At 39.9% G+C, this 23,204-nt stretch overlaps 1 protein-coding gene across 1 annotated transcript in view; it reads left to right on the top strand.

The window, feature by feature from the left end:
• Window positions 1-23,204, top strand: part of ITFG1 (integrin alpha FG-GAP repeat containing 1) — a 923,141-nt gene that overhangs the window by 826,788 nt on the left and 73,149 nt on the right. The window lies entirely within an intron of this gene.

Here is a 23,204-nt window from a genome sequence, read left to right as displayed (position 1 = left end):
TACATAGAACCATGTAAGTATAGAGAGTAATGGCTGTCTATATCTAGCAATATTGCTGGCTGAATATGCTGCGTGCACATCTGCTGTAACACATGGTATTCATTTCTGTTTTAGTTTGCATCACATGTTAGCAGCGCCTGCTTTAATTTTCTACATCATGGACAGAACTGACACTGCATATGGATAAACTTAAAATGGAGATGAGTCTCTTCAAATTATATTCACAATGAAAGTGTAATGGTGCTTCACTAAGAAAGGAAATTCCCACTGCTATGTTCATCCTTTTTTTTTTCTATTTATGCATTCTATAGGTTTCTTGTTTTTTTCCACACAGTACAGTGGCATCTGATAACTGAATTAGGTTATAGAGCTTTAAATATGGAAGGCAGAGCTGGAACTGTATTATCTCAGACAAAAGAAAAATGTACTACAATTGGTGCTGAATGCTCAATTCTTCAAGACCCTTGTTTTTTATTCCAGCTGTTATCATATAGACACTTGTATACTTAAAGGAACACAAAAGCAACCAATCAGCAAGCGCTTACCCAGGTCCTGAACAAAAAACGGGTCGGCTCCAAACCTTACATTCCTGCTTTTCAAATAAAAATAGCAAGGAGAAAATTAGAAAGTTGCTTAAAATTGCATGTTCTATCTGAATCATGAAAGAAAAATTTTGGGTTTTGTGTCCCTTTAAGAGGTGTTCATCTAAGGTTTCCCAAGTGGGCTTCCGGACAGTGACTCTGAGGGTGCCCTTTTTTATAGTTAACCTGACTTCCATAGCGTGAGCCTGCAAGAGGATAAAAGATATGTATTGCTGTTATACTGCTACTGGGCCCAAAAACGCTAGGATTTATCTTTTTATTCTCCATTCTAGTGGATGGAAGGGCCAAAACGCTTCCAAAGTTTCTTTAAACAGTCATGAAACCCAAAATGTTTCTTTTATGATTTAGATAGAGCATATAATTAACAAAATAAGTTACTTTAACTTACTTTTTATTTTAGTGTCCTTTTCATTACATTCAGGTAGTTAGGCTCAGGAGTATGCACTTGTCTGAAGCAGCATACGGCTGCAGTTTTGCAAGGATATTTTCAACAATGTTATACATTTGCAAGACCACTGGATAGCAAATACCTACCTAAGTATTCTCTTCAACAAAGAATACAAAAAGAACAAAGCAAATTTGATTTAAAAAAAAAAAGTAAATAGGAAACTGTTTAAAAATTGTATGGTGTGTCTGAACCATGAAAGAATAATTTTGAATGTTCTTTTAATCAATTGGAATCCCTTTTTTGTTCCTGATAGCTTAAAAAAAAAAAAAACAGTTCTTGTTAATGTCTGTTATCTTTCCACATGGGTGATTGCAGCTTGCTAGGTCTGATATGATGAAGCTTCAAGGTAACAGTTATGCAATGTGTTTCATCATCACAAGCAGCATTTGGTGGAAAGGGTTTACTCCGGTTTAGGAAGGCTTTATTTCCTCTAGGGTCAAGCTTTAGCACTGACCTGCAGCACTCAATGGAATGGTTAACCTGTTACCTGACTCACAAACTGATTTAAATCCCTTTTTCTACTGCATCTTTTACTCTTCAAATAAGGTGTCCCTTTTTAATATCCTTCTGAGGTTCAGGTCATACAGTCACCTTCAATCAGTCGGTATCATTTTTTGTGTGTGAGTCAAATGTGTTTTGCAGTTATATCTCCTGGGGTTAAAGCATCTGACAATATCACATGCTGCTCTGCTAATATCATGTTTCTGGTACACGTCCAAAAAAAAGTCTTCAGGGAAAATTCATGGAGAGATTAAAAAAAAAGAAGGACAGAATACTTTAGGTTATTAATAACATGGTAATTAAACATGGCCTGATTATGTAGCAGATATTGGGAATTATATGCGTGGTTTTAACAATGTGCTACGCTGTTTAATGATGCAACATAATAGTAGTGACAGTTATTGATGCATTTGTAAAAAAGATGAATCCTATCCACGCACCTTGTACATAATCCATTGTACCGTTAAATGGGCTGATGCAAAACACAATTATGAACTGCCAGTATTTCTAGAGTAAAATCAGGAATGCAGCAATCTGCAAACTGCTTGGGAAAAATCCAATACGATATTGTAGCCAATGCTCTTAAATCTGAATGCAGCAGCCGTTCTTTTCTAAACTATATTGACTGCAGTGAAAGAGGGATAGGTTTCTGAATGAAATTGTCGCTATTGTGAAAATAGTTCAGTATAATTAGCTATAAAGACATTTTACAGGGCATAGAGAGCTGAAATAACGTAAATTTTGCTAATTTTTTAAATAACATTTTTATTTAGGCAACAATGATATTACAGAAAGAAACCTAAGATAATTGACATAAACCATTGGTGTGAATATAAAATGTACATCCCATTTTCTTCCAGTTGGGGAGACCATGCACTTAACAAATTAAAAGACACTGCTTTTTTATTGGGACATAGATAATCCTGTTGTATGGTTTACACTGGGGCATGAAGCAGGCACTGTAGCATGTGTGAGACTAACATTTAAACTGTTTTAAAAAGAAAGGGTAAAATGTTTTTATTAGGCTTTATTTCTTCTGTTATGTGTGATCAGTCCACGGGTCATCATTACTTCTGGGATATAACTCCTCCCCAACAGGAAATGCAAGAGGATTCACCCAGCAGAGCTGCATATAGCTCCTCCCCTCCACGTCAGTCCCAGTCATTCTCTTGCACCCAACGACTAGATAGGATGTGTGAGAGGACTATGGTGATTATACTTAGTTTTTATGACTTCAATCAAAAGTTTGTTATTTTAAAATAGCACCGGAGCGTGTTATTACTTCTCTGGCAGAGTTTGAGGAAGAATCTGTCAGAGTTTTTTACTATGATTTTAACCGGAGTAGTTAAGATCATATTGCTGTTCTCGGCCATCTGAGGGAGGTAAAGGCTTCAGATCAGGGGACAGCGGGCAGATGAATCTGCATTGAGGTATGTAGCAGTTTTTATTTTCTGAATGGAATTGATGAGAAAATCCTGCCATACCGTTAAAATGACATGTATGTATACACTTCAGTATTCTGGGGATGGTATTTCACCGGAACTACTCTGTTAAAGGTCACTAATCCTTTTTAATAACTATTTATCATGTTAAACGTTTTTGCTGGAATGTAGAATCGTTTACATTGCTGAGGTACTGTGTGAATAAATATTTGGGCATTATTTTCCACTTGGCAGTTTTTTTGCTTTAATTGTGACAGTTTCGTTTCTCTTCACTGCTGTGTGGGAGAGGGAGGGGCCGTTTTTGGCGCTCTTTGCTACGCATCAAAAAATACCAGTCAGTTACTTTTATATTTCCTGCATGATCCGGTTCATCTCTGATAGATCTCAGGGGTCTTCAAACTTCTTTGAAGGGAGGTAAATTCTCTCAGCAGAGCTGTGAGAATTCTTATAGTGACTGTGAATAAAAACGTTGCTTTGTATTTTTTATGTCAAATTTAATTATTGTTATTTTACTAATGGGAACAAACCTTTGCTAAAAGTTTTGTTGTTTTAAAGTTTGATGCTATAACTGTTTTTCAGTTCATTATTTCAACTGTCATTTAATCGTTAGTACCTCTTTGAGGCACAGTACGTTTTTTGCTAAAAAAGATTATAACCAAGTTGTAAGTTTTTTGCTAGTGTGTTAAACATGTCTGACTCAGAGGAAGATATCTGTGTCATTTGTTCCAATGCCAAGGTGGAGCCCAATAGAAATTTATGTACTAACTGTATTGATGCTACTTTAAATAAAAGTCAATCTGTACAATGTGAACAAATTTCACCAAACAGCGAGGGGAGAGTTATGCCGACTAACTCGCCTCACGCGGCAGTACCTGCATCTCCCGCCCGGGAGGTGCGTGATATTTTGGCGCCTAGTACATCTGGGCGGCCATTACAGATAACATTACAAGATATGGCTACTGTTATGACTGAAGTTTTGTCTAAATTACCAGAACTAAGAGGCAAGCGTGATCACTCTGGGGTGAGAACAGAGTGCGCTGACAATGCTAGGGCCATGTCTGATACTGCGTCACAGCTCGCAGAGCATGAGGACGGAGAGCTTCATTCTGTGGGTGACGGTTCTGATCCAAACAGATTGGACTCAGATATTTCAAATTTTAAATTTAAATTGGAGAACCTCCGTGTATTACTAGGGGAGGTCTTAGCAGCTCTCAACGATTGTAACACCGTTGCAATACCAGAGAAACTGTGTAGGTTGGATAAATACTTTGCGGTACCGGCGAGTACTGACGTTTTTCCTATACCTAAGAGACTAACTGAAATTGTTACTAAGGAGTGGGATAGACCCGGTGTGCCGTTCTCACCCCCTCCAATATTTAGAAAGATGTTTCCAATAGACGCCACCACTCGGGACTTATGGCAAACGGTCCCCAAGGTGGAGGGAGCAGTTTCTACTTTAGCTAAGCGTACCACTATCCCGGTGGAGGATAGCTGTGCTTTCTCAGATCCAATGGATAAAAAAATTAGAGGGTTACCTTAAGAAAATGTTTGTTCAACAAGGTTTTATATTACAACCCCTTGCATGTATCGCGCCGATTACGGCTGCGGCAGCATTTTGGATTGAGTCGCTTGAAGAGAACCTTAGTTCATCTACGCTAGACGACATTACGGACAGGCTTAGAGTCCTTAAACTAGCTAATTCTTTCATTTCGGAGGCCGTAGTACATTTAACCAAACTTACGGCTAAGAACTCAGGATTCGCCATACAGGCACGTAGGGCGCTGTGGCTAAAATCCTGGTCAGCTGATGTTACTTCTAAGTCCAAATTACTTAATATACCTTTCAAGGGGCAGTCTTTATTTGGGCCCGGTTTGAAAGAGATTATCGCTGACATTACAGGAGGTAAGGGCCACGCCCTACCTCAAGACAAAGCCAAAGCTAAGGCTAGACAGTCTAATTTTCGTCCCTTTCGGAACTTCAAAACAGGAGCAGCATCAACCTCCACTGCACCAAAACAGGAAGGAGCTGTTGCTCGTTACAGGCAAGGCTGGAAGCCTAACCAGTCCTGGAACAAGAGCAAGCAGGCCAGGAAACCTGCTGCTGCCCCAAAGACAGCATGAACCGAGAGCCCCCGATCCGGGACCGGATCTAGTGGGGGGCAGACTCTCTCTCTTCGCCCAGGCCTGGGCAAGAGATGTTCAGGATCCCTGGGCACTAGAGATCATATCTCAGGGATACCTTCTAGACTTCAAATTATCTCCCCCAAGAGGGAGATTTCATCTGTCAAGGTTGTCAACAAACCAGATAAAGAAAGAAGCGTTTCTACGCTGCGTACAAGATCTGTTAATAATGGGAGTGATCCATCCGGTTCCGCGGTCGGAACAAGGACAAGGGTTCTACTCAAACCTGTTTGTGGTTCCCAAAAAAGAGGGAACTTTCAGGCCAATCTTAGATTTAAAGATTCTAAACAAATTCCTAAGAGTTCCATCGTTCAAAATGGAAACTATTCGGACAATCTTACCCATGATCCAAGAGGGTCAGTACATGACCACAGTGGATTTAAAGGATGCTTACCTTCACATACCGATCCACAAAGATCATCACCGGTATCTAAGGTTTGCCTTCTTAGACAGGCACTACCAGTTTGTAGCTCTTCCATTCGGATTGGCTACGGCTCCAAGAATCTTCACAAAGGTTCTGGGTGCCCTTCTGGCGGTACTAAGACCGCGAGGGATTTCGGTAGCTCCATACCTAGACGACATTCTAATACAAGCTTCAAGCTTTCAAACTGCCAAGTCTCATACAGAGTTAGTTCTGGCATTTCTAAGGTCGCATGGATGGAAAGTGAACGAAAAGAAGAGTTCTCTTTTTCCTCTCACAAGAGTTCCATTCTTGGGGACTCTTATAGATTCTGTAGAAATGAAGATTTACCTGACAGAGGACAGGTTAACAAAGCTTCAAAATGCATGCCGTGTCCTTCATTCCATTCAACACCCGTCAGTAGCTCAATGCATGGAGGTGATCGGCTTAATGGTAGCGGCAATGGACATAGTACCTTTTGCACGCCTACACCTCAGACCTCTGCAATTATGCATGCTAAGTCAGTGGAATGGGGATTACTCAGATTTGTCCCCTACTCTGAATCTGAATCAAGAGACCAGAAATTCTCTTCTATGGTGGCTTCATCGGCCACACCTGTCCAGGGGGATGCCATTCAGCAGGCCAGACTGGACAATTGTAACAACAGACGCCAGCCTACTAGGTTGGGGCGCTGTCTGGAATTCTCTGAAGGCTCAGGGACTATGGAATCAGGAGGAGAGTCTCCTTCCAATAAACATTCTGGAATTGAGAGCAGTTCTCAATGCCCTTCTAGCTTGGCCCCAATTAACAACTCGGGGGTTCATCAGGTTTCAGTCGGACAACATCACGACTGTAGCTTACATCAACCATCAGGGAGGGACAAGAAGCTCCCTAGCAATGGTGGAAGTATCAAAGATAATTCGCTGGGCAGAGTCTCACTCTTGCCACCTGTCAGCAATCCACATCCCGGGAGTGGAGAACTGGGAGGCGGATTTCTTGAGTCGCCAGACTTTTCATCCGGGGGAGTGGGAACTTCATCCGGAGGTCTTTGCCCAAATACTTCGACGTTGGGGCAAACCAGAGATAGATCTCATGGCGTCTCGCCAGAACGCCAAACTTCCTCGCTACGGGTCCAGATCCAGGGATCCGGGAGCGGTTCTGATAGATGCTTTGACAGCACCTTGGAACTTCGGGATGGCTTATGTGTTTCCACCCTTTCCGCTGCTTCCTCGATTGATTGCCAAAATCAAACAGGAGAGAGCATCAGTGATTCTAATAGCGCCTGCATGGCCACGCAGGACTTGGTATGCAGATCTAGTGGACATGTCATCCTGTCCGCCTTGGTCTCTACCTCTAAGACAGGACCTTCTGATACAGGGTCCATTCAAACATCAAAATCTAACTTCTCTGAAGCTGACTGCTTGGAAATTGAACGTTTGATTTTATCAAAACGTGGTTTTTCTGAGTCGGTTATTGATACCCTGATACAGGCTAGGAAGCCTGTTACCAGAAAGATTTACCATAAAATATGGCGTAAATACCTATACTGGTGCGAATCCAAACATTACTCCTGGAGTAAGGTTAGGATCTCTAGGATATTGTCTTTTCTACAAGAAGGGTTAGAAAAGGGTTTATCAGCTAGTTCATTAAAGGGACAGATTTCAGCTCTGTCCATCTTGTTACACAGGCGTCTGTCAGAAAATCCAGACGTCCAGGCTTTTTGTCAGGCTTTAGCTAGGATCAAGCCTGTGTTTAAAGCTGTTGCTCCGCCATGGAGTTTAAACTTAGTTCTTAACGTTTTACAGGGTGTTCCATTTGAACCCCTTCATTCCATTGATATAAAATTGTTATCTTGGAAAGTTCTGTTTTTAATGGCTATTTCCTCGGCTCGAAGAGTCTCTGAGTTATCAGCCTTACATTGTGATTCTCCTTATCTGATTTTTCACTCAGACAAGGTAGTTCTGCGTACTAAACCTGGGTTCTTACCTAAGGTGGTCACTAACAGGAATATCAATCAAGAGATTGTTGTTCCATCCTTGTGTCCAAATCCTTCTTCAAAGAAGGAACGTCTTCTACACAATCTGGATGTAGTTCGTGCCCTCAAGTTCTACTTGCAGGCAACTAAAGATTTTCGCCAAACTTCTTCCCTGTTTGTCGTTTATTCTGGACAGAGGAGAGGTCAAAAAGCTTCTGCTACCTCTCTCTCTTTTTGGCTTCGTAGCATAATACGTTTAGCCTATGAGACTGCTGGTCAGCAGCCTCCTGAAAGAATTACAGCTCACTCCACTAGAGCTGTGGCTTCCACTTGGGCCTTTAAGAATGAGGCCTCTGTTGAACAGATTTGCAAGGCTGCAACTTGGTCTTCGCTTCATACTTTTTCCAAATTTTACAAATTTGACACTTTTGCTTCTTCGGAGGCTATTTTTGGGAGAAAGGTTCTTCAGGCAGTGGTTCCTTCTATATAATGAGCCTGCCTATCCCTCCCGTCATCCGTGTACTTTTGCTTTGGTATTGGTATCCCAGAAGTAATGATGACCCGTGGACTGATCACACATAACAGAAGAAAACATAATTTATGCTTACCTGATAAATTCCTTTCTTCTGTTGTGTGATCAGTCCACGGCCCGCCCTGTTTTAAGGCAGGTAAATATCTTTTAAATTATACTCCAGTCACCACTTCACCCTTGGTTACTCCTTTCTCGTTGATTCTTGGTCGAATGACTGGGACTGACGTGGAGGGGAGGAGCTATATGCAGCTCTGCTGGGTGAATCCTCTTGCATTTCCTGTTGGGGAGGAGTTATATCCCAGAAGTAATGATGACCCGTGGACTGATCACACAACAGAAGAAAGGAATTTATCAGGTAAGCATAAATTATGTTTTTCTGACACATATTTACTTGATAAAACAGTACAAGTTTAAACTGAAAGTAAGGCTGAATTTTCTATTTCAGCAGTTTATTAATTTCCCCTTTGCTTTAAAATAAAACGATGCAACATTTTAAACTGCCAGGTTTGAAAAAACAGATATTTCTGGTACTCAGTGTACCAGGAAGTGGTTCCTCTGTGTCGCAGCAGTAATTTGAGCTCGGCAGTTGCGGTCACATGACCGGCTTTACTGTATAACGTGTCTGAGGAAAAAGTTGTTTTTCTCCATTTCTGGATGATCCGGTCTTAATTGGTAGCGGTAAGGCACCTCAGTAATTGAGGTGTGGGGTTGCCTGAGGGGTATTTTATGTTGAAAAAAAGTTTTTATTTGTTTCCATACATCAAATATATAATAAACTGTACATTCTGAGAACAATATATTCAGTATCATGGACGATGTTACATTTTATAGCTGCATAGAAACATTTTGTGTATCATATTACCTTAACAAAAATCTATATTAGGTATTTATAGGTAAACAAAATTATACAACCTATTAAAAAACAAACAAAAAAAAAACAAAACAAAACTAAAATAAAAATAAACCAAAATTAAACAAGAACTATGTCTGTGTTATGAATTAGTTTCTTACGTAGCTTAATTTGAATTTGTCGTTTGGCCTAGTCATGTCTATATTTACAGAGTATTTAAGTTTTCCATCAAAGTCTCTTATTTGTAGTGTCCACTACCTTTCCACTGATGTATTGTGCATTATCCAGTAGAACCATATTTTATTGAATTGTTCTGTGTCCCCCTGTATCCATGCTACCCTTTCAGATGTGGTGTAGATATCTTGTATTTTGTCTAGAACCTCTCTCCAAATAGGGGGTCCCTCCTTCCAGTGTCTTGCTATGCAAACTCTAGTGGCCATACAAATTATTTTAATGAACTTATTAATGGCTGTGTTCAAATTGGGAAATCGTCTATGAAGGAGTGCTTGATCAATGGTTAGTACTATCTGTTCATCTAGTACCCTGCTAAGGAGGCCATTAACCATCTGCCATATATTTTTGATAGGTTCACAGTCCCACCACATGTGTCTATAAAACCCCTGTATCCCACAGCCTCTGTAGCATAATTTGGATTTGTTTACAGAGTAATGTGACGTTTTTAGGGGTGTAAGATACCACCTAAACGCTGTTTTTATTGAATTCTCTCTAAGGACTGCACTAATAAGGCCCTTGCATGATTCAAAATATAATTGGTCCCATTCATCTTTTGAAAGTTGATCAGCCCCATCCTCTTCCCATTTCAATACTATAGACGATTTATCGGTGTAGTGTATATCCTGAATCATCATGTACAATCTAGATATGAGTTGCTTTTCTCTGGTCGGATTTGAGCATATTCGTTCTAGAGTAGTGGGTGAGTGTTTCCCATGGGAGATCCTATGTTTATTGAGGGCAGAGGAGATTTGGAGGTATAAGAACCAGTGTAGCTTGTGTGGGGTTATTTGTTCCTGCAAGTTATTGAATGAAATTATCTGAGATTGGGTGAGAAAATCCGCCACCCTGTAGAGCCCTTTGTTGGCCCATTTATCTATTAATCTGTGAGTTTCCCTAGGTAATAGGAATCTTATCGGTTTAGCCCATGTCCCGGGAGGGAGTACTGTTGGGTGTTTGGTTAGCTGCTTCCAGTGGGAAAGTGTGTCCATTGTTGAAGGTAGACTAAGATTCTCCCAGGCTGGGTCTCCTCCAGATCCCCACAAAAGGTCATCTTTGTGATCTAATTCTATACTATCGGACTCAATTTTTGTCCAGATAACCTCCTGCAGAGGTTTATGAAGGAGTGAGGCTTGAGCTATTCTGGCTGCTAAATAGTAGTTTTGTAAGTTCGGCACTCCCACTCCTCCCAAGCGTCTGTGTCTAGTCAATGTGTTGGAGGCTATCCTTGCTGTACCGTCTCCTCTTAAAAAGGAGATTAACTCTGATTGCAATTTCTGGAGCTCCGAGGGAGGGACCCTGATCGGGAGTGCTCTAAAGAGGTATAAGATCCTCGGGAGAACATTCATTTTTATGGACGATAGGCGGCCATACCATAAAAAGGTGTTCCTTTTCCAAGATCTAAGATCTCGTCTAATGGATTGTAGAAGTGGGGTATAGTTTAGTTTATATAAGCTGTCATAGGTATCTGAAATTTTTGTCCCCAAATAGGTGAGAGAGTCCCTAACCCATTTTATATTAAAGTTGATTTCAATTAGTTTTTTAGCATGAGGGGTTAATGCTAATGGTAAAGCTTCACATTTGTCAACATTCACCTTATATCCTGAGATTTCCGCAAAATCATGTAAGACCCGGTAGAGATTAGTCAGAGAGCCAAATGGGTCTGTTAGGGTTAATAAAATATTGTCCGCAAAAAGCGAAAGCTTATATTCTGAGTTGCGGATCCTCACTCCATTAATATCATTTGCATTTCTAATGGATGCCGCTAGGGGTTCAATGCATAAGGCAAACAGGAGTGGTGAGAGGGGGCACCCCTGTCTTGTTCCGTTTTGTATGTTTATGGTCCTAGACATATATCCTGCTGCGCTAATCGTGGCTTTAGGATTTGAATATATCCCTTTTAGTGCTTTTATAAACGATCCCCCAAAACCCATTGTTGTGAGCACCTGAAACATATAGGTCCAGTCTATACGATCGAACGCCTTCTCCGCATCCAAGGAGAGGAGCAGAGAAGGCGTCCCCTTCTGAGGGGTATTTTAGAAGTTTATTTGATGTTTATTAAATGTTTTTTCTTAACTTTTCTCACATAATTTTAGCTGGGGATCGAACCTAATTTGGGATAAAATTGAAAGTGTATTTTTTCCTTGGCTTATTTTAATTGAATATTAAAATCTTTGAAACTTACCTATACAAATGTATTTACTGTTTCACAACATGTCTGATATGGAGCAAGAGCCTGCTCTCATGAATTCATGCTTATTATGTTTAGATGCACAAATTGCAGCTCCTATGCAATTTTGTTCTTCATGTGTCAAGAAAACCTTGCAAAATAAAGGTAACATTTTTGAGCCTAATGTCTCTCAGGATTATGCTGTTAAAATAATACCTCAGCTTTCTCCTGCTACATCCCACGCCTCAATGGCATCACATACAGTGCCCTGCGGTTCCTCTATAACTCCTATTGGAGTTTATTTAAAAGCAGAAATTGCTGCCCAGGTATCTTCAGCGGTATCTGTGGCATTAGCTGCCATTCCCAGATTACAGGGAAAACGCAAGAGGAAATCTAGAAATTCAGAAAGTAAAGTGCCTGTCCTCAGCTCTGCTTCCCAAGTTGTCCTTTCTCATAAGTCTGATGAGGAAGATACATCTGGACTTTCTGAGGGTGAAATCTCAGATTCATACAGTATAATTCCTTCTTCTGAGACTGAGGTGGTATCCTTCAGATTTAAGCTTCAACACCTTTGTGTATTGTTAAAGGAGGTTTTAGCTACTTTAGATAACCCTGTCGTTGTCACTCCTAGTAAACGTAATAGTTTCTTTGATGAACCTTTCACTTAGGAGATTTTTCCTGTGCCTGACCGTGCTAGGGAGATTATCTCACAGGAATGGGAGAAACCAGGGGTGTCTTTTTGCTTGTCTCCCATTTTTAAGAAAATGTTTCCTGTCAAGGACTCCATTAAAGACCCTTGGTATACTGTACCCAAAGTTGAAGGGGCCGTTTCCACTCTGGCTAAGAGAACCACTATTCCTATTGAGGATAGCTGCTCTTTTAAGAATCCGATGAAAAAGAAGCTGGAGGCTTATTTGAAAAAGATTTATGTTCATCAAGGTCTCCAATAGCAACCTGCGGTGTGTATTGCCACCGTGACTAGTGCGTCATCTTATTGGTTTGACGCCTTGTCTGATTCTCTTCAAGTAGAGACTTCCTTGGATGAAATTCAAGATAGGAGTAAGGCTCTTAAGTTGGCCAATTCCTTTATTGCAGATGCTATTTTACAGGTTGTTAGACTAGGAGGTAAAACTTCTGGCAGGGCGTTATGGTTGAAATCCTGGTCTGTGGACGTTTCCTCTAAAGTCAAGCTTCTGGCGATTCCTTACAAGGCCAAAACCTTGTTTGGACCCGGTTTGGCAGAAATTATCTCTGATATTACAGGTGCAAAAGGGTCTTTTCTACCTCAAGATAAGAAGAATAGGCCTAAAGGATGTCAGAGTAATTTTCGTTCCTTTCGTAACTTCAGAGGAAAGCCTTCCCCTTCTTCTTCCAAGCAGGAACAATCCAAGTCTTCTTGGAGACGCAATCAGTTTTGGAACAAGGGGAAACAATCAAAGAAACCCGCAGCTGATTCCAAATCAGCATGAAGAGTTTGCCCCCGATCCGTTATCGGATCAGGTGGGGGGCAGACTTTCTCAGTTCACTCAAGCCTGGATATGAGATGTCCCAAATCCCTGGACTGTGGACACAGTATCCCAGGTTTACAAATTGGAATTCAAGACTTTTCCTCCCAGAGGCAGATTCCATCTCTCAAGATTATCTGCAGACCAGCTAAAGAGAGAGGCGTTCTTGAAATGTGTACAACATATTTTCTCCCTGGGAGTGATATTTCCAGTTCCAGTGCAGGAACAGGGTCTCAGATTCTACTCCAACCTATTTGTGGTTTCAAAAAAAGAGGGAACTTTCCGTCCAATTCTAGACTTAAAGTGTCTAAACAAGTTTCTCAAAGTTCCATCCTTTAAGATGGAGACTAAATGCTCCATTCTTCCTTTAGTACAAGAGGGTCAGTTCATGACAACCATAGACCTAAAGGATGCGTATCTTCATGTTCCTATTCACAGGGACCATCACAGATTCCTGAGATTTGCCTTTCTGGACAAACATTTTCAGTTTGCAGCCCTTCCATTTGGTCTAGCCACGGCTCCCAGAATTGTTTCAAAGGTTCTGGGGGCTCTTTTGGCAGTGATTCGTTCTCATGGAATTGCTGTGGCATCCTATCTGGACTACATATTGGTTCAGGCTCATCTTTTCAACAAGCAAAATCTTACACCGATATATTGTTGTCTTCCCACGGATGGAATGTGAATTTGAAAAAAAGCTCCCTTTCCCCTGATACAAGAGTAGTGTTCTTAGGGACCATAATAGATTCTCTATTGATGAAGATTTTTCTGACAGAGGTCAGGAAAAACAAAATCATGTCCTCTTGCCTCTCTCTTCAGGCTACTGCTCATCCTTCAGTAGCTCAATGTATGGAGGTAATCGGTCTGATGGTGGCTTCCATGGACATCATTCCTTTTGCTCGATTTCATTTGAGAGCTCTCCAGTTTTGCATGCTCAGACAATGGAATGGCGACCATGTGGATCTATCTCAGAGAATAGAGTTAGATCAGTCATCAAGGGACTATCTCCCATGGTGGGTTTCTCAGGAACATCTGTCTCAGGGCACATGCTTTCGGAGACCTTCCTGGGTGATCGTGACCACGGACGACAGCCTGCTGGGCTGGGGAGCAGTCTGGAACTCATTAAAAGCTCAGGGCCTTTGGATGTTTCATCAACATCTTGGAGTTGAGGGCGATTTACAATGCTCTATTGGCTTGGTCTCAGTTGTCCTCAGCCCAGTTTATCAGGCTCCAGTCAGACAACATAACCTCTGTGGCTTACATCAATCACCAGGGAGGAACTCAGAGTTCCTTAGCCATGAAGGAGGTTACTCGGATTCTTCAGTGGGCAGAGACCCACAATTGCTGTCTATTTGCCATCCACATTCCAGGAGTAGACAACTGGGAAGTGGATTTTCTGAGCAGACAGACTTTTCATCCCGGGGAGTGGGAAGTATTTTCCCGCTTAGTCCTTAAATGGGGCATGCCGGAGTTAGATCTGATGGCATCCCGTCAGAACGCCAAGCTTCCAAGGTACGGTTCAAGGTCAAGAGATCCCCAGGCCATTCTGATAGATGCTCCTTGGGTTTTCAAGTTGGCATACCTGTTTCCTCCGTTTGCTCTCCTTCCATGAGTCATTGCTCGTATCAAACAGGAGAGGGCATCAGTGATTGTAATAGCCCCTGCATGGCCTTGCAGGATCTGGTTTGCAGACTTAGTGGAGATGTCATCTCTCCCACCTTGGAGACTACCTCTGAGGAAGGACCTCCTGATTCAGGGTCCTTCCATCATCCAAATCTCGTTTCTCTGAAGCTTACTGCTTAGAGATTGAACGCTTTCTGTCTAAGCGTGGTTTTTCTGAGTCGGTCATTGAGACAATGATTCAGGCTCGCAAGCCTGTTACTAGAAAGATTTACCATAAGATATGGCGTAAATATCTTTATTGGTGTGAATTCAAGGGCTACTCTTGGAGTAGAATTAGAATTCCTAGAATTTTATCTTTTCTTCAGGAAGGCCTGGAGCAGGGATTGTCAGTCAGTACCCTGAAGGGTCAGATTTCTGCTTTATCTGTTTTACTACATAAACGTTTTTGGCGGATGTGCCAGATGTGCAATCTTTTTGTCAGGCCTTAGTCAAAATCTGGCCTTTCTTTAAGTCTTTTTCTCCTCCTTGGAGCCTTAACCTTGTTCTTAAAGTTTGAGCCGTTGCATTTCATAGACATTAAGTTGTTATCTTGGAAGGTTTTGTTTCTTGTTGCTATCTCTTCTGCTCGAAGAGTTTCGGAACTCTCAGCTCTGCAGTGTTATTTCCCTTATCTTATTTTTCATGCTGATAAGGCAGTTCTTTGTACTAAGTTAGGTTTCCTTCCTAAGGTTGTTTTTAATAGAAATATCAATCAGGAAATTGTTGTTCCCTCTGTATGTCCTAATCCTTCTTCTTCAAAGAACATTTGTTACACAATTTGGATGTTGTACATGCTCTTAAATTCTACTTACAGGCAACTAAGGATTTTCGGCAGTCCTCTGTCCTCCTTGGCCGTTTCTCTGGGAAACATAAAGGTCAGAAAGCTACTGCTACTACTCTTTCTTTTTGGTTACAAAGTATAATTCATTTGGCTTATGAGACTGCTGGACAGCAGCCTCCTGAGAGAATTACGGCTCATTCCACAAGAGCTGTTTCCTCTTCTTGGGTTTTCAAAAATGAAGCTTCTGTGGACAAATTTGCAAGGCTGCAACTTGGTCTTCTCTACATACTTTTTCAAAATTTTACAAATTTAATACTTTTGCCTCGGCTGAGGCTTCTTTTGGAAGAAAGGTTCTTCAAGCGGTGGTGCCTTCTGTTTAGGACTGCCTGTCTTGTCCCTCCCTATTTATCCGTGTCCTCTAGCTTGGGTATTGGTTCCCAACAGTAATTACTCAAGCCGTGGACTCACCATATCTTAGGAAAGAAAAACAACATTTATGCTTACCTGATAAATTTATTTATTTCTGGATATGGTAAGTCCACGGCCCCACCCTTTATTTTAAGACAGTTGTACTTTTGACTATAACCTCAGACACCTCTACACCTTGTGTTACTCCTTTTTCTCCATTTCCTTTCGGGTTGAATGACTGGGGGTTGTGGGTAAGGGAGTGATACAGTTTAACTGTGGTGTTCTTTGCCTCCTCCTGCTGGCCAGGAGAGATATTCCCAACAGTAATTACTTAAGTCGTGGACTCACCATATCCAGAAAGAAAGAAATTTATCAGATACGCATAAATTTTGTTTTTTTAATGTTGTTTGTGCAACTTTTTATTTGAGAATAGCAGTTAACCAGAGATCTGAGATCACGCTAACCCAACGCACATTAATTTCAATTGTGCTCGAGCGGACGCATTTACTTTCAACGTGAAATACATACATTTATATGTATATATGTATAAGTACTGTGTATATATATATATATATATATATATATATATATATATATAATTTGGTGAGACAATAAGAGGCATATGTGCATAGCCAACATTAAGCAGCTATATCCCAGTAGTGTACTGTTGCTCCTGAGCCTACCTTGGTATGCTTTTAAACAAAGGATACCAAGAGAACAAAGTACATTTGATAAGAGCTTTTTGTTTTGCATTTTCCTATCTGATAATCTCTGCTGAGGCCAAATAGGGACATATAATTGGAAGCAATAGGTTTGTGAAGCCTGGCGTGAGCACATTCAGTTCTTAGAATTACAGGAAAGGGGGCAAAATGAGTATTCAAAATGTATTGCAAAGTTGTTTTTATCTTGTATATATTGCAATCTCTTTAACTCAAAGCAGGATGGTCTTCTGTCTGTGAACCCCGAAGCAGTCTAATAATTGCTGAAAGATCTGCCACATGAATGCACCTATATTTTGGGTCAAGCCAAACACCTTTTTTCCATGCTTATTTAAATAATAACAACTCTTATTTCATGCTTATGGAAATATATTGTTACCCATTTGGAAACTACACGTGAAGAACATATACAAACTTGTATATTTGCATGAAAAACATAACTTGTTATTAATATTTTTTATTATATAGTTAACTTGTGTAGCCTCATTAGACACCAATGTCTGTGGCCAAAACACATCCACTTGCTTTTTTGACTAGCAATCCCAGACAGTTTGGCTGCCTTAGGTATGAACATTCTTGCAAGTGCTTATTGTTTCCCGTAGCACTCAACACATCTGGAAAGTGACATATGTAATAACATACACATTATTTATTTGAGTTACACCATTTTATTGCACTTGTCACTTGTATTTGCCTCTTTACTTGATTTTGAATAGACCTGTTGGCCTGATTATATTGCTGACCTTACACGTACATGAATTGGGCCATGCTTCACTATATTACACGAGCTATCATGTATACACTTACACATTATATCCTCAGAGCCAATTCATATTTCTTAGTAGATATATTTTGTATGCAAAAAGGGAAATGTGTCTGTTATAATTGGTCCTGCTATTATTATTGTATGCTGGGCTACAGAGCACAATCAGTGAATAATGAAATTGGTGTCTCATTTATAATTTAGAATGGAGAAAAAGACAATATATGATGAAAGAAAACATTTTCATGATAAAGAAACTGCCTTAGGTTTTGTATCCTATTTGTCAGAACACAATATGTCTAGGCACATTTTTTTATCTGAATTTTAATAATGATGAGATTTATAATTATTTCTGGGCATAACGTTTTAGTTGTAAAAATAAAAATAGATTAATTTAATATGGAGATGACTCTCCAATGAGACACAATTTTCTAATGTGCTTTCCTATGAAGATGATTAGAGTCTGATGTGAACTATCCTTTAGTAAATTTGCTCTACAGAAGGCATTAATGACGTTTAAAAAAGCTAATAACGGTTGGTGAATCTAGGCATGTAATTATAAAAACCTTATATAACTCAGAGCGCTTAAAGTTATGGTAAATCCCAGTATAACAAATGCTTGGATTTACCATCACTAAAAATAAAGTGGAGTTTAAGTGATCAAATATGTAAAAAAAAAAAAAAAAAAAAAAAGGGTGTATATATGATCACTTAAACTTCACTTAATTCTTTGTGATGTTAAATCCTAGTGTTTGTTAAATGCTTGGATTTAGTAGATGCATAATATAAGCACACACGAGTAGATATTAATTTAAACATTTTCTTTATATTTGCATAGTATATATCAGCAATTAAAGGGGCATAAAAGTACGACAAGAAAATAATCTGTTAGAACATTTTGCTATTGCACTATTGCCTAAATAACAACACATGACATATTACACTGTGTCATTTATTTAACACACATAAAGCCAAAATTAAGAAACCACTACACCCTTACTGCTTCCATAGGAATTCAGAGGCTAAGTAGCAGTCAGGTGCTGCTTATCAAATGACCTTGATTAATTGATCATCAGCAACTAAGTACTTACTCCCTTACTGCTTCCATAGGAATTAAGAGGCTAAGAAGCAGCCTGGTGTGGCTTATCAAATACCCTTGATTGATTGATCATCAGCAAGTGTGACCACCTCTCTAATAGCTGAAGTTTTAGCAGTTTGCTGGTCTGGAGCATTTCGGTGTGTGCTAACACAATGCTAAGGAGGAAAGGCATCAGCAATGATTTTAGAGAAGCAATCATTGCTGCCCATCAATCTGGGTAGGGTTATAAGGCCATTTCCAAACAAGTTAAAGTCCATCATTCTTTCCATATTTACAAGTGGAAACATTCAAGAAAGTTGCCAGTCATTCCAGGAGTGGACGCCCCATCAAATTAACCCAAGGTCAGACCATGCAATTCTCAGAGAATTGCATTTTAGACTCTACAGGCCTCAGTTAGTTAAATGATAAAAATCATGGCAGTACAATTAGAAAAAGACTGAACAAGTATTGTTTGTATGGAATGGTTGCCAGGAGAAAGCCTCTTCTGTCTAAAAAGAATATGGCAGCATGGCTTAGGTTTGCAAAGTTGCATTTGAACAAACCACAAGACTTCTGGAACAATGTCCTTTGGACAGATGAGACCAAAGTGGAGATGTTTGGCCATAATGCACAGGGCCACATTTGGGGAAAACTTTTATGACATCTAAAGCTTGTCTGAAATTGGGTTATACAACAGGAAAATGATCCGAATCACACCATCAAATCTACAACAGAATGTCTGAAAAAGAAAAGATTCAAGGTGTTGCAATGGCCCAGTCAAAGTCCAGACCTCAACCCTATTGAAATGCTGTGGTGGGACCTTAAGAGAGCTGTGCATAAACGAATGCTCGCAAACCTCAATGAACTGAAGGAATGTTGTAAAGAAGAGTGGGCCGAAATTCCTCCACAACGTTGTGAGAGACTGATACAGAAAACTATTATGTCAAGTTATTGCTAATATATCTATCTATCTATCTATCTATATATATATAGTTGTATGCAACAGTTTATGCACCTCTGACAATTTCCATGATTTTTTTTATAAATAATTGGGTGTTTGGATCAGCAATTTTATTTTGATCTATCAAATAACTGAAGGACACAGTAATATTTCAGTAGTGAAATAAGGGTTTATTGGATTAACAGTAAACGTGCAATATGCATCAAAACAAAATTAGACAGGTGCATAAATTTGGGCACCCCAACAGAAATATTGCATCAATATTTAGTAGAGCCTCCTTTAGCAGAAATAACAACCTCTAGACACTTCCTATCACCTGTAATGAGTGTCTAGATTCTGGATGAAGGTATTTTGGACCATTCCTCCTTGCAAAACATCTCCAGTTCAGTTAAGTTTGATGATTGCCGAGCATGGACAGCCCGCTTCAAATCACCCCACAGATTTTCAATGATATTCAGGTCTGGGGACTGGGATGGCCATTCCAGAACATTGTACTTGTTCCTCTGTATAAATGCCAAAGTAGATTTTGAGCAGTGTTTTGGGTCGTTGTCTTGTTAAACTATCCATCCCCGGCGTAACTTCAACTTTGTGACTGATTCCTCAACATTATTCTCAAGTATCTGCTGATATTGAGTGGAATCCATGCGACCCTCACCTTTAACAAGATTCCCAGTACCGGCACTGGCCACACAGCCCCACAGCATGATGGAACATCCACCAAATTTTACTGTGGCTAGCAAGTGTTTGTCTTGGAATGCTGTGTTCTTTTGCCGCCATGCATAACGCTCCTGGTTTGCATACCTCAAGCGACTGTTTGTGGCATGGCATCACTCTCCCATACAGCTTCTCCTTGTGCAAAGTACGCTGAATTGTTGAACGATGCACAGTGACACCATCTGCAGCAAGATGGTGTTGTAGGTTTTTGGAGGTGGTCTGTGGACTGTTTTTGACCGTTCTCACCATCCTTTGCCTCTCCGATATTTTACTTAGCCTGCCACTTCTGGCCACAAGAACTGTGCCTGTGGTCTTCTATTTCCTCACTATGTTCCTCACAGTGGACACTGACAGCTTAAATCTCTGAAATAGCTTTAAGTAGCCTTCCCCTAAACCATAAAAATTGAATAATCTTTGTTTTCAGGTCATTTGAGAGTTGTTTTGAGGCCCCCATGTTGCCACTCTTCAGAGGAGAGTCAAAGAGAACAACAACTTGCAATTGGCCACCTTAAACTTTTTCTCATGATTGGATGTACCTGTCTATGAAGTTCAAGGCTTAATGGGCTCATCAAACCAATTGTGTGTTCCAATTAATCAGTGCTAGGTAGTTACAGGTATTCAAATCAACAAAATGACGAGGGTGCCCAAATTTATGCACCTGTCTAATTTCGTTTTGATGCATATTGCACATTTTCTGTTAATAAAATAAACCTCAATTCACTACTTAAATATTATTGTGTCCTTCAGTTATTTGATAGATCAAAATGAAATTGCTGATCCAAACACCCAATTATTTATAAATGAAAATCATGGAAATTGTCAGGAGTGCCTAAACTTTTGCATATGACTGTGTGTATATATATATATATATATATATATATATATGTGTGTGTGTGTGTGTGAAGAGACTGCGAACAGAGGAAACAGTGCAACCAAAGATTCAAGCATAAAGTTTTTTGTTATAAAATCACACACACGTGTAGAAACATACTTACAGGAAGTATGTATTTAGTAAGCACATAAAAAGTCTTTAAGATGACAAAGTCCACACAGCGGCACACACTATAGCGTAATAGCGTATTCAAAGAGTCAGCGGTTACTTGGATCCAAATATATATAAATAAACACAGAGTCTCTCAAGCAGGACACAACCTGTGATTGGAAAGTATGTGTGTCTGCCTCTCCTAAATGGCTTCTTACTCAGGTGCTGCTATGTTTCTTGCTCCTAAGACAGATTTTACCATTAGGGTGTTAAACATCTAGGGCCAATAAAGTGAGAAAAGCAGCTCTTTGTCAGTTATTTAGGATCAGTAATGCTAAAGTTACATGATCTAACATATTAGAGCCTATCATTATTTAAACTAGAATGTCCCTTGAAATAATTATAATTTACAAAGATAAAGAATTAAATGAGCTGATAAATGCTGCCAAGTGTGCAGGGTATCTAGTTGTCTCCCCTTGCAGGACATGCAAAAAAGCACTGTGCTGCAGAATTATTGCGGTTGACACCTTTGAGAATTGGAGATGGTACAACAGTGAATAAAGTGCCCCCGGCACACACCCTATTCTGCAAATGTGTGAATGTATTACATATTATCCTGACGGCAGTTCAGTTTAGGAGCAGTCAGATCTGCAGGAAGGTTTCCTCCATAACTGTAAAACACTTGAGTGGGTTTTGCAATCTCCTGGCATTAAACAATTCAAATGCTAAAATAATTGTTTCAGCTAAGCCTACGCAGCAGTGTAATGTCTTGGGATCAGTGGGGTATAGGGAGCCATTTCTCAGCTATCATGTTATTAATGTTGTGATGGTAAGATTTGAGCACTTTAGATTAGTTAAGGTGCTTTACTATCTTCTAATAAAATACACAAATGAATATAATCAGTGGTGGGGGCATATCTGTAGACCCATAAAGTGTGCTATATAATGCAATATATTTAACGTGTATACATTAAAATAAATTAATTTAACATGGTTTTGTGCATCTTAAGGCAACCTCATAAAGTACTGTGCGCCATCCTACCCATTTGTGGGATTTAACTAATAATTGTTTTATAAGCAACATGATTTTATATTCTGATACTGTTTTTTAAATGTAACAGGAATTTGTTTTAGTATGAAATGTAACATGGAACTGGATTAGTATGAAGTGATAAAGGGAACGGGATTAGTATGAAATGTTACAGGGAATGGGATTAGTTTGAAATATAACAGGGGGAGGGATTAGTATGAAGTGTTACAGGGAGCGGGATTAGTATGAAATGTAACAGGGAGCGGGATTAGTATAAAAGGTAACAGGGAGCGGGATTAGTATGAAATGTTACAGCAGAGCGGGATTAGTATAAAATGTAACAGGGAGCGGGATTAGTATAAAAGGTAACGGGGAGCAGGATTAGTATGAAATGTAACAGGGAGAGGGATCAGTATAAAAGGTAACAGGGAGCGGGATTAGTATGAAATGTAACAGGGAGAGGGATCAGTATAAAATGTAACAGGGAGCGGGATTAGTATGAAATGTAACAGGGAGAGGGATTATTATGAAATGTAACAGGGAACGGAATTAGTATGAAATGTAACAGGGAGAGGGATTAGTATGAAGTGTTACAGGGAATGAGATTAGTATGAAGTGTTACAGGGAGCGGAATTAGTATGAAGTGTTACAGGGAGCGGAATTAGTAAGAAATGTAACAGGGAGAGGGATTAGTATGAAATGTTACAGGGAATGAGATTAGTATGAAGTGTTACAGGGAGCAGAATTAGTATGAATTGTTACAGAGAGTGGAATTAGTATGAAGTGTTACAGGGAGCGAGATTAGTATGAAATGTAACGGGGAGGGATTAGTATGAAATGTAACAGGGAGCCGGATTAGTATAAAAGGTAACAGGGAGCGGGAATATTATGAAATGTAACAGGGAGCGGGAATATTATGAAATGTAACAGGGAGCGGAATTAGTATGAAATGTAACAGGGAGCAGGATTAGTATGACATGTAACAGGGAGCGGGATTAGTAGGAAATGTAACAAGGGGCTGGATTAGTATGAAGTGCAACAGGGAGCGGGATTAGTATGAAATGTAACAGGCAGTAGGATTAGTATGAAATGTAACAGGGAGCAGGATTAGTATGAAATTTAACAGGCAGCAGAATTAGTATGAAATATAACAGGCAGCAGAATTAGTATGAAATGTAACAGGCAGCAAGATTAGTATGAAATGTAACAGGGAGTAGGATTAGTATGAAATGTAACAGGGAGCGGGATTAGTATGAAGTGTTACAGGGAGCGG

The sequence above is a fragment of the Bombina bombina genome, chromosome 1 (assembly GCF_027579735.1).
Source record: "Bombina bombina isolate aBomBom1 chromosome 1, aBomBom1.pri, whole genome shotgun sequence".
Lineage (NCBI taxonomy): Eukaryota > Metazoa > Chordata > Amphibia > Anura > Bombinatoridae > Bombina > Bombina bombina.
This window is presented reverse-complemented; position numbering and strand designations above follow the sequence as displayed.